The sequence below is a fragment of the Bos javanicus genome, chromosome 9 (assembly GCF_032452875.1).
Source record: "Bos javanicus breed banteng chromosome 9, ARS-OSU_banteng_1.0, whole genome shotgun sequence".
Classification (NCBI taxonomy): domain Eukaryota; kingdom Metazoa; phylum Chordata; class Mammalia; order Artiodactyla; family Bovidae; genus Bos; species Bos javanicus.
Window position 1 is genome coordinate 58,462,155 of NC_083876.1, and position 15,870 is coordinate 58,478,024.

Sequence of the window (15,870 nt, forward strand, 5' to 3'; positions counted from 1 at the left end):
TTTCCAACCTACAACTCATGTTTCCTGGGTTGTGGTTGTTTAGTCACTAGGTCATGTCTTACTCTTTTCAGACCCCATAGACTAGAGCCCACAAGGCTCCTCTGTCCTTGGGATTTCTCAGGCAAAAATACTGGAGGGGGGTGCCATTTCCTTCTCTAAGATATCTTCCCCATCTTTGGATCGAACTCGTGTCTCTTATATTGGCAAGAAGATTCTTTACCTCTAAGCTACCAGTGTTTCCTGGGATTCCCACTCAAATACAATCCATGCATGCAAGTCTTTAACTTGAAATCTGCCTTCAGCTGCCTAGACATATCCCCTGGAAGGTGATCTTTGTACCATCCCATCTCAAATTCAGAACAACTTCTGCATTATTTTTTCAAAACTAATTTTGCTTGGAAAAACATCAATTTCTTTAGAGAAATTAGTTTAAAATAACATTACCTTGTAGTATACATTTTAAAATGTGTTAACATAAAATACCTTTGTGATAATGTCTAAAAGAAAACTATTTTCAAAAAAAAAGAAAACTATTTTCTTCTTCTTTGTCATCATCATTAAAAAACATTTATTCACAATGATTCTGCAAACTGTTTTTAAACCCCAGTCATTTCCAATGTCATCTATGACAAATGATTCGTAGTAATCAGAATCATTGTCATTTCATTTATATTTTTTTTTGAGATTTCTGCTGCTGTAATTTGCATTTTCTCCTTGGTACCTTATAGCTATGAGTTAGAAAGGACAGCTACTACCGTGATTTTACATAAGAGGAACTAAAAGCTTTGGAAGAGCTAAGGCAAACTCAGTTACACTGCTATATTTCTTTATATGCACAAAAATACAGTAATTCGTAATTCATAACTCTAAGGTTGTACAAGGTTACATTGTATTATTTATAATAATTAAATATATTTTAAAAATTTAAATGAACTTCTCTACTAGCTGCTTATTTCCTGTCTGTGCTGTGCTTAGTCTCTCAGTCTTGTCTGACTCTTTGTGACCCCATGGACTGTAGCCCACCAGGCTCCTCTGTCCATGGGGATTCTCCAGGCAAGAATACTAGAGTGGGTTGCCATGCCCTCCTCCAAGGGATCTTCCCTACCCAGGGATCAAACCCAGGTCTCTCATATTATAGGTGGATTCTTTACCATGTGAGCCACTAGAGAAGCCCATGAATACTTGGGTGGGTAATCTTTCCCTCCTTCAGGGGATCTTCCCAATCCAGAAATCGAACATGGTTCTCTGCATTGCTGCAGATTCTTTACCAGCTGAGCTACCAGGGAAGCCCCTGCCCCAGTCCATGGGGTTGCAGAAGAGTCAGAAAGGACTGAGCAACTGAGTATGCACACACGCACAGGTGAAGAGCCCAATGAAGAGATTCATAGAGGAAGGTCTGGGAGGGTCCCAAGTGCAGGAGTTGCTATTCCTATGGAGGTGGGCTGCATCAACCTCCTTGTATGTCTCCAGTTGTGTCCATGTACAGATGCTGCCGTGTGAAGGAGCTGCCATTTTCACTGGCTAATCACTGCTTCCCAGAACCATCCTCACTTCCATCACCCCTTGTCCAAGCCTCCCTGCTTTTTAGCAACACTACTGAGAGTAGTACCATCTAGCCGGGCTAGTGCTTGGTCCTCTCTTAATGTAGACAATTATAGACTTCAACTTCTCTGAAAATAGATGAGTGCAGTCCTAGACTGTTGTATGTGGATCATATCCACTTCTTGTGTGTGAATATGATCGTCAATCTAAAAATCCCAAAGTTTAGGGGATTTTTATGGAAGCTTCATCACATAGACATGCTCAGTCAGTCAGTTCAGTCACTCAGTGGTTTCCAACTCTTTGTGACCCCATGAACTGTTTCCCTATCCAACACCAACTCCCAGAACTTGCTCAAACATAGACATGAGCCATCATTAACTCTTTTTCCAGCCTCTCTCTCTTTCTCAAGAGAATGGGTGGCAGGGCTGAAAATTTTAAGCTTATTATCACATTTTGGTCTTTCTGGCAAACAACCCTTGTTCAGAAGCCATCTAAGAGCCCCACCCTGAAGAGTTGTCTCATTAGAACAAAGAACATGCCTATTGCCTAGGAAATGATAAGGTTTAAGATCTCTGTGCCAGGAACTGGAAACAGAGATTAATATATAATTTCTATTATCTCATATAGACACAACTGTGTTCTTAATAAATGGTGTTTGTGGTCATGTTAATGTTATAAAGAGAAATATATATTCAAAGAGAGGACTTATGCAACATATGAAACCAGTGGACCATCATAAGATTCTGACACAAGACATCCTGCAACAAACACATTTTCCTCATTCTGAAACCATATTCTGATAAATGGGATGGGAGATGAAAATCCATTTTATAGAATACATGCTTTTATTAATTACACTGAAGAGTATAAACAAGATATTAAAAATGAAAACCATTGAGCAGACTCCTGATCCCTCAGGAGTCAGATCATGTCTCTAGGTCTGATCCACTTCACCTGATAAAAATCTTTTAATATCATTTTAATAGCTTGGCTTTGCTTTCATTAAAGTTAATTGACTTAGGCTATAGATTGCTGTGATTATACAATTTAGAAAGAAATTAGTTCAGAAACATAACCAAAAAATATTTTATAAGAAAAAAAAAGGTTTTAATTAAAGAAATCATTCTTCTGTCATAAGTCTGCCTGGTAGTGTTCAGATGTATTGAAACTGTTAACTAATGAACTAGAGTAACCTCAAACTTATGGTGACATACTAGAGTTTTAAATAAGACTTGAGTTTAAATAGTTTCAGGTCTTTAATTGGAAGAATTCTCTTTGGTAAGACTTAAAAATGTAGCACAATTTTTTGATTTTACTTTTTAAAAGTTTTAGAACTGTTTTTTTTTTTTTTTTTCCTTTTACCCATTTGATTACTAAGCTTTAGTGTCAAATGCATCTAACAAGAATGAAGTGGAGTTGAAACTTTGACTTATTATTCCCCGAGTTATTTTTATACATTTCATAAGGAACAAAGACTTAAGATTTAGCCAGCATCAGAGCTTCACTCTTTCCTAATGTTACTCAGTATGTGGAGTTTCACTGAAGAATTCACTGAAGTAAAAATCTGATCAAATAATAATGAGGATCAAACAAGGCATTCAGATACAATGAAACCTTAGAAAATGGTTAAATGATAACAATGAAATACTTCCATACTTTATACAGAAAGACTGAAATAAAATGACTGCCTGACTTGTTAAATAAAGAAACACATCCTATCAATAAACATTTCTCAATATGTGCATTTCACATAGAGCAAAATTCTCATTGAGGCAGATGAGATGAGAATGTTTGTCATTCAAATAACTTCAGTTTAGTAGACGCCTTCTTAACTGTAAACCTTCATATAAATTGTCATCATGTCTGCCTTTGTTATCATATCTGACACTTCTCAGGGAATAATCATTTCCTGTGCTTCATTTTTATTGATTCAGTTAATGTCATATATTTGTTTTCTTTTTTTCTGACTCTGGTGCAAGTGCCATTCAAATTCAGAAGGTACTGAGGAGGTAAGTTGATTAAATCACTAGGGATGTTACTTAATTCTTATGGGAACTTCAAAAGAGAGAAATATTTACTCATTTAATTATTAAATTCCTAAAAAGTACATAGATAGAGAAGGCATTTTTATGGTTTGTTAGAATGTTAAGAACAAGACATTCTTAAGCAAGTCAGAAAGGAGATCTTTCTACATACCTCTATTCATCTATCAATGAGATTCAAAATCTGTTATCAAAATATCTATATTCCTCTAGTATTAAAACAATTTTAAGTTATATGCCTTCAACTCAAAAGATAACTAATGTTCATAACAGTTTTATATCTACTGAAAATTTTCTGTTTACTACTCACAGCATGAGAGCACCATGGAACTGCACACAATAGAAGCCTCTATTAATGGCATAGAATTAACAATTGGACTATTTTCTGTTTTATTTTTTAACTATTATGGATTTTTTTCTAATCACTTTGTATGCATCATTGTATGTGCTCAGTTGCTTTAGTTGTGTCTCTTTGCGACCCTGAGGAGTGTAGCTGACCAGGCTCCTCTGTCTGTGGGATTTTCCCAGCAAGACTACTGGAATGAGTTGCCATGCCCTCCTTCAAGGGATTTTCCTGACCTAGGGATCAAACCTACGTCTCCTGCATTGCAGGTAGGTTCTTTACCTGCTGAGCCATCAGGGAACACCATGTATCATTGTAGAAACTGGTGAAAGTTCAATAAAAAGAAGAAATAAAAAGCTTGGATAATCTCACCATCAAGGATACATTGTTCTCTGCTGACTGAATATACCGATTCCTTTAAAAAAGATATATTGTTTATATTTTATTATATTTCCTCACACACACACACACACACACACACACACATATATATACACAAACAGATAGACACAGTAGAAATTTTATATATGGTTTCATTTTTCAATATTTTGGAAACACTATGTAACTGGTTTATAATGTGCATTGCATTAAAATGCGTTATTTTAATAAGCCATAATCTATTCCAATATTTGTTAATTCAAACTGCTTCCCACTTCTGTTTCAGTATGCAATGCTGTGACAATTTTTTTTTTTTCCTCAAAGTTTGGTCCCCATTTCTTATATTTCATCAGAGAGGAAAAAATTGCATTCTCAGAATAAATGATATAAAAATTCAACTGTTGCAATCCATATTTGCCAAATTATTTCTGTGATATTTCTATATAAGGGTTCTGAAACCATTACTAAATCTGAAATCATATACCAAATTCTGCCAAATATTTCACTATAGTGTGTAAAATCCAAACAATTTTTGGCTCTGAATTTCTCCATCATTCTTGCATATTACAACAAAACTGTTCCAAATACTAGAGTGATAACTTACTACCATTAAAAACTGGGATAGCAATCTGTATGCTACCATTTATCTTTAAATAAGTAATGACACATTTGATAATACTTTTGTATTTGCCAAGTACACAGCGCTCTAATATTAGGATACTGTGCAGTTGTTATAGAAGAGAACAGTTGATCTTGGAAATTTACAGAGTTGTCACATCCTTATTGTTTGACAATCTGGTTGAATAAGATTAGAGTCATATATCAATTTGAATCAAAGAATTCCAGATAAAGCCAAAACCACTGCTAGAAACAATGAACCATAACATTGTAGGCTAAATTTTGCTGCCTCAGAAGTAGCCTGTCAAATGATGCACAAATAGACAAGGGACTAGAAAACATACCAAGATACCCTGACCATCTGTTGGTAGATTATCAAACAGAAGTTAGTGCCAATATGGCAGTAAATGTAACATCAAGGTCAGCATCTAAAGGATACGGTATTATATTTTCAAAAACCAATACATAGGTTCAAACTCAAACATCTTTCCTGTGCTAAAAATAAAAAGTTTTAGCTGTATCTTGAATGTTGTATTCAGTATCAAGTATGGACAGAGATAATAGGTAATGTGTTACTCGCTTTATTGTAAGGAGCAAGCCTGCACATACTTTCTGACTTCCTACTTTCTTCATTCTGTCCTGCCCTGGGGTTATGGTTATAGGACAAGATACATGTTGAAATCCTCTCTCTAATTTACTAATCTACTCCTTACAAGGTAAAGTTTGGTCTCAAATTTCACAAATAGTTTGTTCGGAAACAAACTCTATTTCTACTAAACATGCTTTGACAGAAGTATTTAAACACACAGCCATTTTTAAAGGTGTAATTGACACATAACACTATTAGCTTCATCTGTACAACATAATGATTGATATTTGTGTATATTGTGAGGTGATTACCACAATGTCTAGTTGACATCTGTCACCATACAGTTACCTATTTTTTTCTCATGATGAAAACTTTGAAGATCTGTGTTCTTAGCAACTTTCAAATACACAGTACAGCATTAATAACTATGGACATCATAATGTACATTAAATTGCATGTATTATTTATTTCATAATTGGAAATGTATATATTTTGAACCTCTTCACCCATTCCGTTCACTTCTCATCTGCTGTGTCTGGTAACCACCAATCTATTCTCTGTATCTATGAGTTCATTTGTTGTTATTATTTGTAAGATTCTACGTGTAAGCCAGATAATATGGTTTTTATGTTTCTCTGTCTTGACTTATTTCACTTAGTATAATTCCTTCACAGTTCATCCATGTTGTTGCAAATGACAAAATTTCATATTATATGGCTGAAAGATATTCCTTTATTATATATATAATATATATATATAATAATAAATAATATATAATAATATATAAGTATATAATATATATATTGTCCATTCATCCATTGATGGACATTTGGATTGTTTCCATGTCTTGCCTATTGTAAATAATGCTGCAATGAACATAGAGGTGCATAAATCTTCTTGAGTTATTTTTTAATTTTCTCTGAATAGATATCTAGAAGTGAAATTGCTTGGTGGTGCTATTTTTAATTTTTTGAGGAGCCTCTGTACTGTTTTCCATAGTGAATAGCTGCACTAATTTACATTTCCACCAACAATGTACAAAGGGTTCCTTTTTTTCACATCCTCACCAACACTTATTATTTCTTTTCTTCTTGATAATAGCCATCTGACAGATGTTAACTGATATCCCATTGTGGGTTTGCTTTGTATCTCCTTGATGATTAATGATATTGCACATCTTTTCATGTGCTTTTTGGCCTTATGTATTTCTTCTTTGGAAAATGTTTATTTATGTCCTCTGCCTCCTTTTTAAACATTGGATCATTTGAGTGTTCTTTGATGTTGAGTTACATGAGTTCTTTGTCTATTGCAGATACTAACCCTTTATCATATATCTGGTTTTCAAGTATCTTCTCTCATTCAGGAGGAAGTCTTTTTGTTCTGTTTATAGCTCTTTTGCTGTGCACATTCATATATTCTTAAAGCTAGCCTAGAACAAGCTTGCTGTGATGATTAATTTTATGCCCAATCATTTGGCCAAACATTTCTTTGGGTGTGTCTGTGAGAGTATTTCTAGATGAAATTAATATTTTAATGGGTGGAGTGAGTAAAGCAGATTGCCCTCCCTTATGTGGATGTGCATCATTCAATTGAATATTTGAAAAGAACAAAATGAGTGACCAGGAACTCACTTCATCACAAAAATGTGACAATGGGCCCATGCTTAGGGGATTCATTAGTTTTACCATATTCCCTACCATCCTGAAGCAGCTGGCTTGACAGAATGATTGTCTCAGATACAGTGCCCGTTGAGTGGCAATACCTGAAAGAGAGGTAGGTCAAAATTCTTTGTAGAAAGTTGTGTATGCTCTGAATCAGTGTCTGATATATGGTGCTGCTTCACTTACAGCCAGGCTTTGAGGTCCAGGAATCATGGCCATAAGTGTTAAAGATATCACTCACTCTTACACTTAATGATCCCACTAGCAATATTTTCAATTCCTGTTCCCATGAGTTTATGCTCTGTTGGTCTAGAGGTCTAAGCTGAAAAGGAGGCATTTCCACCAGGAGACACAAGGAAGATTCCATTGAATTAGAAATTAAGACCAGAGACCAGCCATTGTCCACAATGCTTTTGCCTTTGGATTAACAGGCAAAGAAGGGATTTACAACACTTTCTACAGTGATAATCCTGAATATCAAGGGGAGATTGGACTACTACTCCACCAGGTAAAGAATCACAACAGGCTGAAGCACTTGCTGAAGGCAAAGGGAATACAGAATGAATAGTGGAAGAAGGTAGTTATAATATAAGCTATAACCTTGTGACCACTAAAGAAATGAGGATTGTGATTGTTATTAGTATTTTCTCCTTATTTTGTTGTGAATCTGTGCATGCATATATGAAGTAAATGTGTTTGTTTTTTTCCCTCTGTATTCTCTCATCATGTAACCTAAGATGTGTTAGCTTTATATCATAATGTTTAAGTACCACTAATTAGTTATGGAATATCAAGGAGAAGAATAAACATCACTCAAGGACTTTACTTTCTCTTCTGAGAAAGAGGTTAGTGTGTTTTCGATTGTACACAAGAGAGCTGTATTATGTTGGGTGCAATTATGACCTTGTCCTTATTTGGAGCCTAAGTATGACTTAAGAAGATGCATATAGGTCCCAAGCTGACAAAGGGTGGACTTATGATCATTAATCTTATGTGTCAATTTGACTGGGCCATCGGGTGGGTACTCAGACTTCTGGATGAACATTATTCTGGGTGTGTCTGTGAGGATATTTCTACATGAGAGTAATATTTGAATTAAATGGGGCAAATAAGATAGCCCTCTCTAATGTGAATGGGATTCATCCAGTCAAAGACCAGAAGAGAACAAAAAGTCTGAATGAGAGGGAACTCCTGCCAGACCACTTATCTCCCAGCATTGGTCTTCTCTAGCTTGTAGGCTCAGACTGAAACATTGGCTCTCCCTGGGTCTTGAGTCGGCAAGATTTCAGACCAGACCTACACATCAGATCTCTCCTGCTTCTCCAGATTGTCAGCCTCAGATCTTGGAGTTCCTGGTCTTCGGGACTAAGGCAATTTCAAACCCAGGCACCATGTTCCCTTTTATGAGTTGGGTGTCTGTCCTTTTAATAGTATATCCAGAAACTTTAACAATATATCCAGAACCTTTAATAGTATATCCAGAAACTGAACACTTCTAATCTCCTGCACTGCCACAATCTTGCTCCAAGCTGGGAGCTGCCCCCATTTCATGCCTAGATAATTGCAAAAGCCTCCTAATTTTCTTCTGCTTTGGCCCCTGCCCACCATCTCATAACCCTATTCTCAACACAGCAGCCAGAGTGAGCCTGTTAAAACATAAATCAAGCTGTATTATTCCTCTGCGGATAACCTTGCAAGGGCTTCCATCTCACTAAGAAAAAGAGCCAGCCTTACCTTAGCATGACTGAGCCTAGCTGATATGGCTACTCACCACCTCTCTTCTCTCATGGTCTACTTTTCTTGCTCTCATTTTCTCTGCTCACATACCTTCTATCCCCACTGGCCATTAAACACACTGGGTCAACCTCCATCTCTAAACCTCTCCATGTGCTTCTCTCGCTACTCAGAGGTTCTTCCCCAGATATCTGTGTGGCTTGCTCATATCCTTTTTGGATCTGTATTCAAATATCAGCTTTTCCATGAAACCAGATGAAGCTACTCTGTCTGACGTATACACACCGCCACATATAAAATAGGTAACTAATAAGGACCTACGGTATAGCACAGAGAACTCTGCTCAACACTCTGTAATGACCTATATGGGAAAAGAATCTAAAAAAGGATGGATATATGTATATATGTAACTGATTCACTGTGCTGTACACCAGAACATAATACAACATTGTAAATCAATTATATTCCAATAAAAATTTTGAAAGATAAACTAAAATTGCAGCCACCTTCTGATACTTTTTCCCCTTTCCTGCTTCATGGTTTCTTTCTACATTTACCATTATCTAACATACTATGCATTTACTGGCTTATCTTATTTATTATCTGTTCTTTGCCTAAAATGCTGCCTCCATAAAGACAGGAGATTTTTCCTATTTCATTCACTGCCACATCCTCCATCTCTAGAGCTGTGCCTAGCACATTTTATGTGCTCAGTAAATATGTGTTCTGTGAATGATTACAACTTAGAAATGCTGTATTGTATACGTGAGCAGAGGAAAAAGAAATTATTAAAGATGAAGTGGTAAAGAATCGGCCTGCCATTGCAGGGGACGCAAGAGAAGGGAGTTTGATTCCTGTGTTGGGAAGATCCCCTGGAGTAGAAAATGGCAACCCTCTCCAGTATTCTTGCCTAGAAAACTCCATCGACAGAGCAGCCTGGCAGGCTCCAGTCTACGGGTTTGCAAAGAGTCAGACATGACTAAGCAAACACTCACACACATGCACACACACACACAGTTGTCTTACAATATTGTATTAGTTTCAGGTGGACAGAAAAGTGATTCAGTTATACATGTATATATACATATATGTTTATATATAAATCTATCCTTGTTCAGATTATTTTCCATTATAGGTTATTACAAAATATTGAACATAGTTTCCTGTGCTATACAATAAGTCCTTATCATTTACCTATTCCATAAATTGTTGTTTTAGTCACTAACACTTTTAAGACCCTATAGATTGTAGCCCATCAGGCTCCTCTGCTCATGGGATTTCCCAGGGAAGAATACAGGAGTGGGTTGCCATTTCCTTCTCTGGGGGATCTTCCTGACCCAGGAATCAAACACATGTCTTCTGCATTAGCAGGCTGATTTTTTACCACTGAGCCACCAGGGAAGCCCATTCTATATATATAGTGATATGTGTACTCGTAATTTATCCCTCATCATCTCCCTTCCCCCTTGGTAACCATAAATTTATTTTCCACCCTATAAAAGAAAAAGATACAAATGAACTTATATACAAAGCAGAAATAGACCCACAGACATAGAAATGCTGTATTAACATTGCTGTATGCTGAATGAGTTCACCATCCTTAGAGAAGATTGTCTTTAAAGATGAACTCAGAGCACACCTTTTTTTTGTTTGTTTGCTTGTTTTTTACTCACTTCCAGAACTACTAAGGTATAAGACACAGTTCTGACCCTGAAAAATCTAGCAAGGAAGAAAAGGTACTTAAAATTGTAATACCCATTTTTGTAGAATGCCCACACCAGGGTTATTCCTAGGATTTACACCTCTAGCTGAGTGCTGATTGTAGGCTCAGTTTCCTCCTTCTTACTCAAAAGGCAAGAGAAGGAGAATGTGTATAAAAATGCCATCTTTATCTTCCTCCTTTTTTTCTGTGAAGCTAAAACTTCTCCTGGTTCACCTCTCAAGAATTCCCTGGAACATACTGGCCATCATTACTGCCCATTCTTTAATTTTCCACAGTGAGCTGCCTCCATTTATACACAATCTTTATCTTTTGATTTTTATTGGGGTATAGCTGATTGACAATGTTGTGATAGTTTCAAGTGGACAGCGAAGGGACTCAGCCATACATACATGTTTCCATTCACCCCCAAACTCACCTCCTACTCAGGCTGCCACATAACATTGAGCCGAGTTCCCTGTGCTCTACAGCTAGTCCTTGTTGATTATCCATTTTATTTTATTATTCAATTTTTTGTAGTTTATTTTTATTGGAATATAATTGCTTTACAATGTTAGTTCTGCTGTACAATAAAGAGAATCATTTGAAATATATATGTATATGTGTTGATCTCAAATTCCCTAACTATGCTTCCCCCCCACAGCCCCCACCTCCCATAAAGTCATAAAACCATAAATTCATTCTTTCTTTATTTTTTTTTCTTTCAAGTGTTTCTCATTTTATTAAGCTATTTTTAAAAAGTAATTGTTGAGAGTTTAACAAAATATAGTTAATTTACAACATTGTGTTTGTTTCAAGTGTACCACAAAATGATTCAGTTATACATATATACATATGTTCTTTTTTCAGACTATCTTCCATTATTGTTTATTACAAGACATTGAGTACAGTTCCCTGTGCCTCACGGTAGGTCCTTAATAGTTATCTACTTAAATATAGTAGTATGTACATATTCATCTCAAAGTCTTAATTTATCCCCTGCCCCACTGGCGCCATGCCTTTTCATAACCATAAGTTTGTTTTCTATATTTGTGAGTTTATTTTTGGTTTGTAAATAAGTTCATTTATATCCTTTTTAGGTTCCACATATAAATTATATCATGAGATATTTGTTTTTTTCTGACTTACTTCACTTAATATCACAATCTTTAGGAACATCCACAATGCTGCAAATGGCATTATTTTATTCCTTTTGTGGCTCAGTAATATTCCACTGTGTATAAGTAACACATATTCTTTATCCATTCATCTGTTGATGAACATTTAGGTTGCTTCCATGTCTTGGCTATTGAAAATAGTACTATGAACGACCGGGTATCTTTTCAAATTAGAGTTTTCTTTAAATATATGCCCAAGAGCGGGATTGCACGGTCATAAGGCAACTGTATTTTTATTTTTTTAAATACTTAAAATCTACATTGTAAGAAATAAATTCACACAACCTAAACAAGGTACATCTCTGTCATTCTCTACTTTTCTGAGCTCCTCCCCAGAGGTAATCACTATTAACTAATTCTTGTTTTTCTTTCTCCTGTGCACAGTCTTAAGTTTCAGTAATAATTAACCCTTGAAATAGCTCCACTTTCACGTCATTTGGAAATTCTGTTGCCTCTACCTGGAACATTCTTTGTTTCCCTGCCTTTCTGGTAAATTCTGTGAGTCTGTTTTTGTTTTGTAAATAAGTTCATTTGTATCATTTCTCTTTAGACTCCACATAAAAGGGATATCATGCCCTAGAGATTTGGAGCTTGGTAACAGATTCTGGAAAAACCTTATGTCCCAAGACTAATGGGATTTTCTACCTCTACCCTCCCCAATCTGCTGCTTTTTCCCCCTCTTTCAACCCAGTGGAGAGCAAGTCCAAATTTGGACTCTTAATCATACTCAACCACATCTCTTCCTTTTGAATCTCACAGCTTTTCTTCCGTCAGTTGCATCATTTCCCATACGAGTTATCGTGACTAGTCTTCTAGGCTCCAGGCTGGTTTGGCTTCTGATCTTTTCGATACTCCATTTGATGAAAGATGGATTAAAAATTCAAACCTCCTAAAAGCTAAAGAGTGTGATTTCACTGCTTAAACCCATTCCATAGCTCACCAATGGCTTCAGGATCAAATTCAAACTCCAGATAGCCATGTTTGCTGGTGATCTGGCATCTGCAAAAGTCTGCAGACTTGATTTTTCTGACTCATGAAGTTTTACCATCCATCCATGTTAAAGTACTTAAGGATCTTTGAAAATGCTATGCTAGACTTTTTGTGCAGAATGTATTACCTTTCTCACCCAGACTCAGCTGGCAAATTCATTCTCACTATTCAAAATGTAACTCAGATGCCTTATCCACCAAGAAGCTTTCCTGATCTCACTTTGCCTCTTCTTCAGTCATCTATTTTCCATTCTGGCTGGAATGCCAGTGCTCTGAGTACCCTGTACTCGCATTTTTAACAGAGAACTTGTCACACTGTGTTGTAATTACATGAACTCTTCGTACTTCATTTCCTATTTAAGTTGTAAAACCTTCAGGGCTTAACAAACTGTAACTTCTCATCATCCATCTGCATCTAAGCTTCCCATCCTCGATGTAGCCCGTCCTCTCTCACCATGATAACCCTTGTAGGTCTTAGAATGACCATTACCTTGGGTAGAAGAGCTTAGCATGTCTCTAGAATTTTTAAATCAATGACAAAGTTAATCATTTCAGGTAAAAACACAAAGGTTTTTCTCATTTTATTATTTATGAAGTGCATCTCAGTTGATTTTAAAGGGAAGAAAGAAAAAGTCTTGGCTATTGAATTTTGTATAATTTTGTAGAGAAGCAAATTGACTTCACAGATTACCTCACTATATAATTTTAATGGTAATAGATCTACAACATGTAACTAGAACCTTCATATTTATTTATCTGATTTCCCATGAAACTAAGAGTCTATTGCTTTTTTAGGGATTGTGGTTCTAATGCTACTTGTCCCCAGTCAACCACAAAGAAAGCTTTATTATCTGCCTGTTGGGGAAACTTGTGCATCAGATCCCTGACTCTGATGATATTTTCTTCTCTTCACACTGTGTGAAAAGCTGGGATATAGCTACTGTCGGCCTGTTTGCTTCTCTTCCATTCATACAAGATTTACCCTCAGGAATGGCTGACTTCATTTCTCATTTGTTCTCATCTCCCAGAATTCAGTTGCTTTAAGCTACCTTTTGGACTAACCTTCTGACCAGGGCACTTGGCAATATTCCAGTCTGTAATCTCCTCTCCATTGGTAGGTCTGCTTTCTGAGAAGCCAGGGAGAAGGAAATTTTGACTGTCTTTGGAGCTAAAGTATAATACCAGATCAGATATGTTAGGTATTAAATGCATAGAAATTATAAGCTGCTGCTGCTAAGTCACTTCAGTCGTGTCTGACTCTGTGCAACCCCGTAGACAGCAGCCCACCAGGCTTCCCTGTCCCTGGGATTCTCCAGGCAAGAACACTGGAGTGGGCTGCCATTTCCTTCTCCAAGGCATGAAAGTGGAAAGTGAAAGTGAAGTTGCTCGGTTGTGGCCAACTCTGTGAGACCCCATGGACTGCCGCCTATCAGGCTCCTCCATCCATGGAATTTTCCAGGCAAGAGTACTGGAGTGGGGTGCCATTGCCTTCTCCGAATTATAAGCTACAAGTGTTCAAAGGCTACCATTTTAAAAACAGAAGTGTATGGAAGGTAACCACAATGAATCTTGACAAGAATCGTGTAAAAGTCACAGAGCTTAAATTAGATATAGATTTGACATGAAGAAGATGGAATTGTAATAGAAAAAATAGCACATTCAAAAATTAATGATAAAAGAAATATATATCAACTGGTATTTTTAGCCTTTTATTGGGCCTTTGGAATGGAATTCTTGAGGCAAGAATACTGGACAGGGTTGCCATTCTTTCTCCAGGGAATCTTCCAGACCCAGGGATCGAATCCAGGTCTCCTGTATTGTGAGCAGATTCTTTACTGTCTGAGCTATCAGGGAAGCCCATAAGATATGCAAGTACTATTAACTATTATTAATTGTATTATTATTATTATCATTGTTATAATCACTGTTAACCTTTCTTCTGAGATATGCATCTAAAATGATTAGAAACTTATTGCTGTTTGAAAAATAATAGAGAATTTTGAAAACATCTCACAGATGATGATGTTCTTTTAAGAATCTGAAAAGTCGTGATGGCTCAAGGGTCTATTATTTTTAGAACTCATTTGGGGCAGGCCAAATATGTCCTACACTGTATTTTCATATATAGTATTCTCCTAATTACATATATTGTTATGAAAAAAAAAAAAACCCGTGTTTCTTTAGTGTCATTTAATAAAATTAAACCAATCAATCAATAAATCTCATCTTAGGTGGGATATTGCTGTGCCAGTCTGCAGACTGCCATTGTGAAGTGCATAATGGGACTGGAATGAGTACATGGTCCCCTTGGCTTACATCATCCCATATCTTAAGCTGTTTAATCCATAAAGCCCAGAACATGGTGAAATACTTTTATTAACCATACTTTTGGTAGGGGAAAGAGAATTACGGCTTGTCCTTTGTGGGTATGATGAGCTTTTTTTGAATTAGTATCTTATGAACGCTGATAATGCAGTGGCTCATAAGCTTATGTTATTTGCTCCCTTGTTTAGGTTGCAGTTCTGAGCTCTTTAGTTGCTATGGTGACGGTAATGATAAAGGCTGATTGGAAGAAGACATCTTATCTGGGATTTTTGTTGTTGTTGAGAGAGGAGACCACACTCCATGTTGCCCTATTAGAGAAGATACTGGGTTACATCTATGTTGATTAGCAAGGCTCACTTTTTTTTAGAACAGATTGTTTTGGTGTGGTACTTTTTGACTAAACGCTTTAAGAATTGACTTGGGATTTAGCAAGTTTAACATAACCTAATATCTCTCCGATGAGCTTTCTCTGAGAGTAGGTGATCAGTATATGAATTATTATAAGAGAAGAAATACTACATTTAATACCAAAAAGCCAATTTCAGAAGTTCAAGCAATGGACAAAATAGTTTTTGTATTGATACGATTATTCAATAAGACTCCATTAAACATTCAGGAAACTATAGGAACTCTAGCAATAAGTAAATTATGAGGGCTTATTTCCTTTTAATTCTCTGATCCCAGCTGGAACAAGGTGTGATTGGAGAATGGTTTAATTGTTCATGGACATCTGTCTTTGGAGTCAATTGAAAAATAATACCTTGGGCATAAT

General features: G+C 36.3%; 1 long non-coding RNA gene across 2 annotated transcripts in view; it reads left to right on the forward strand.

The window, feature by feature from the left end:
• The first annotated feature begins 3,980 nt into the window (after positions 1-3,980).
• Positions 3,981-15,870, forward strand: part of LOC133253943 (uncharacterized) — a 259,624-nt gene continuing 247,734 nt past the window's right edge. Inside the window, exon 1 of one of the 2 annotated variants that reach the window (XR_009738504.1) lies at positions 3,981-4,196. This is a non-coding gene — a long non-coding RNA (uncharacterized LOC133253943). The remainder of the gene's footprint in view (positions 4,197-15,870) is intronic. The other variant, XR_009738503.1, reaches the window with a different exon arrangement.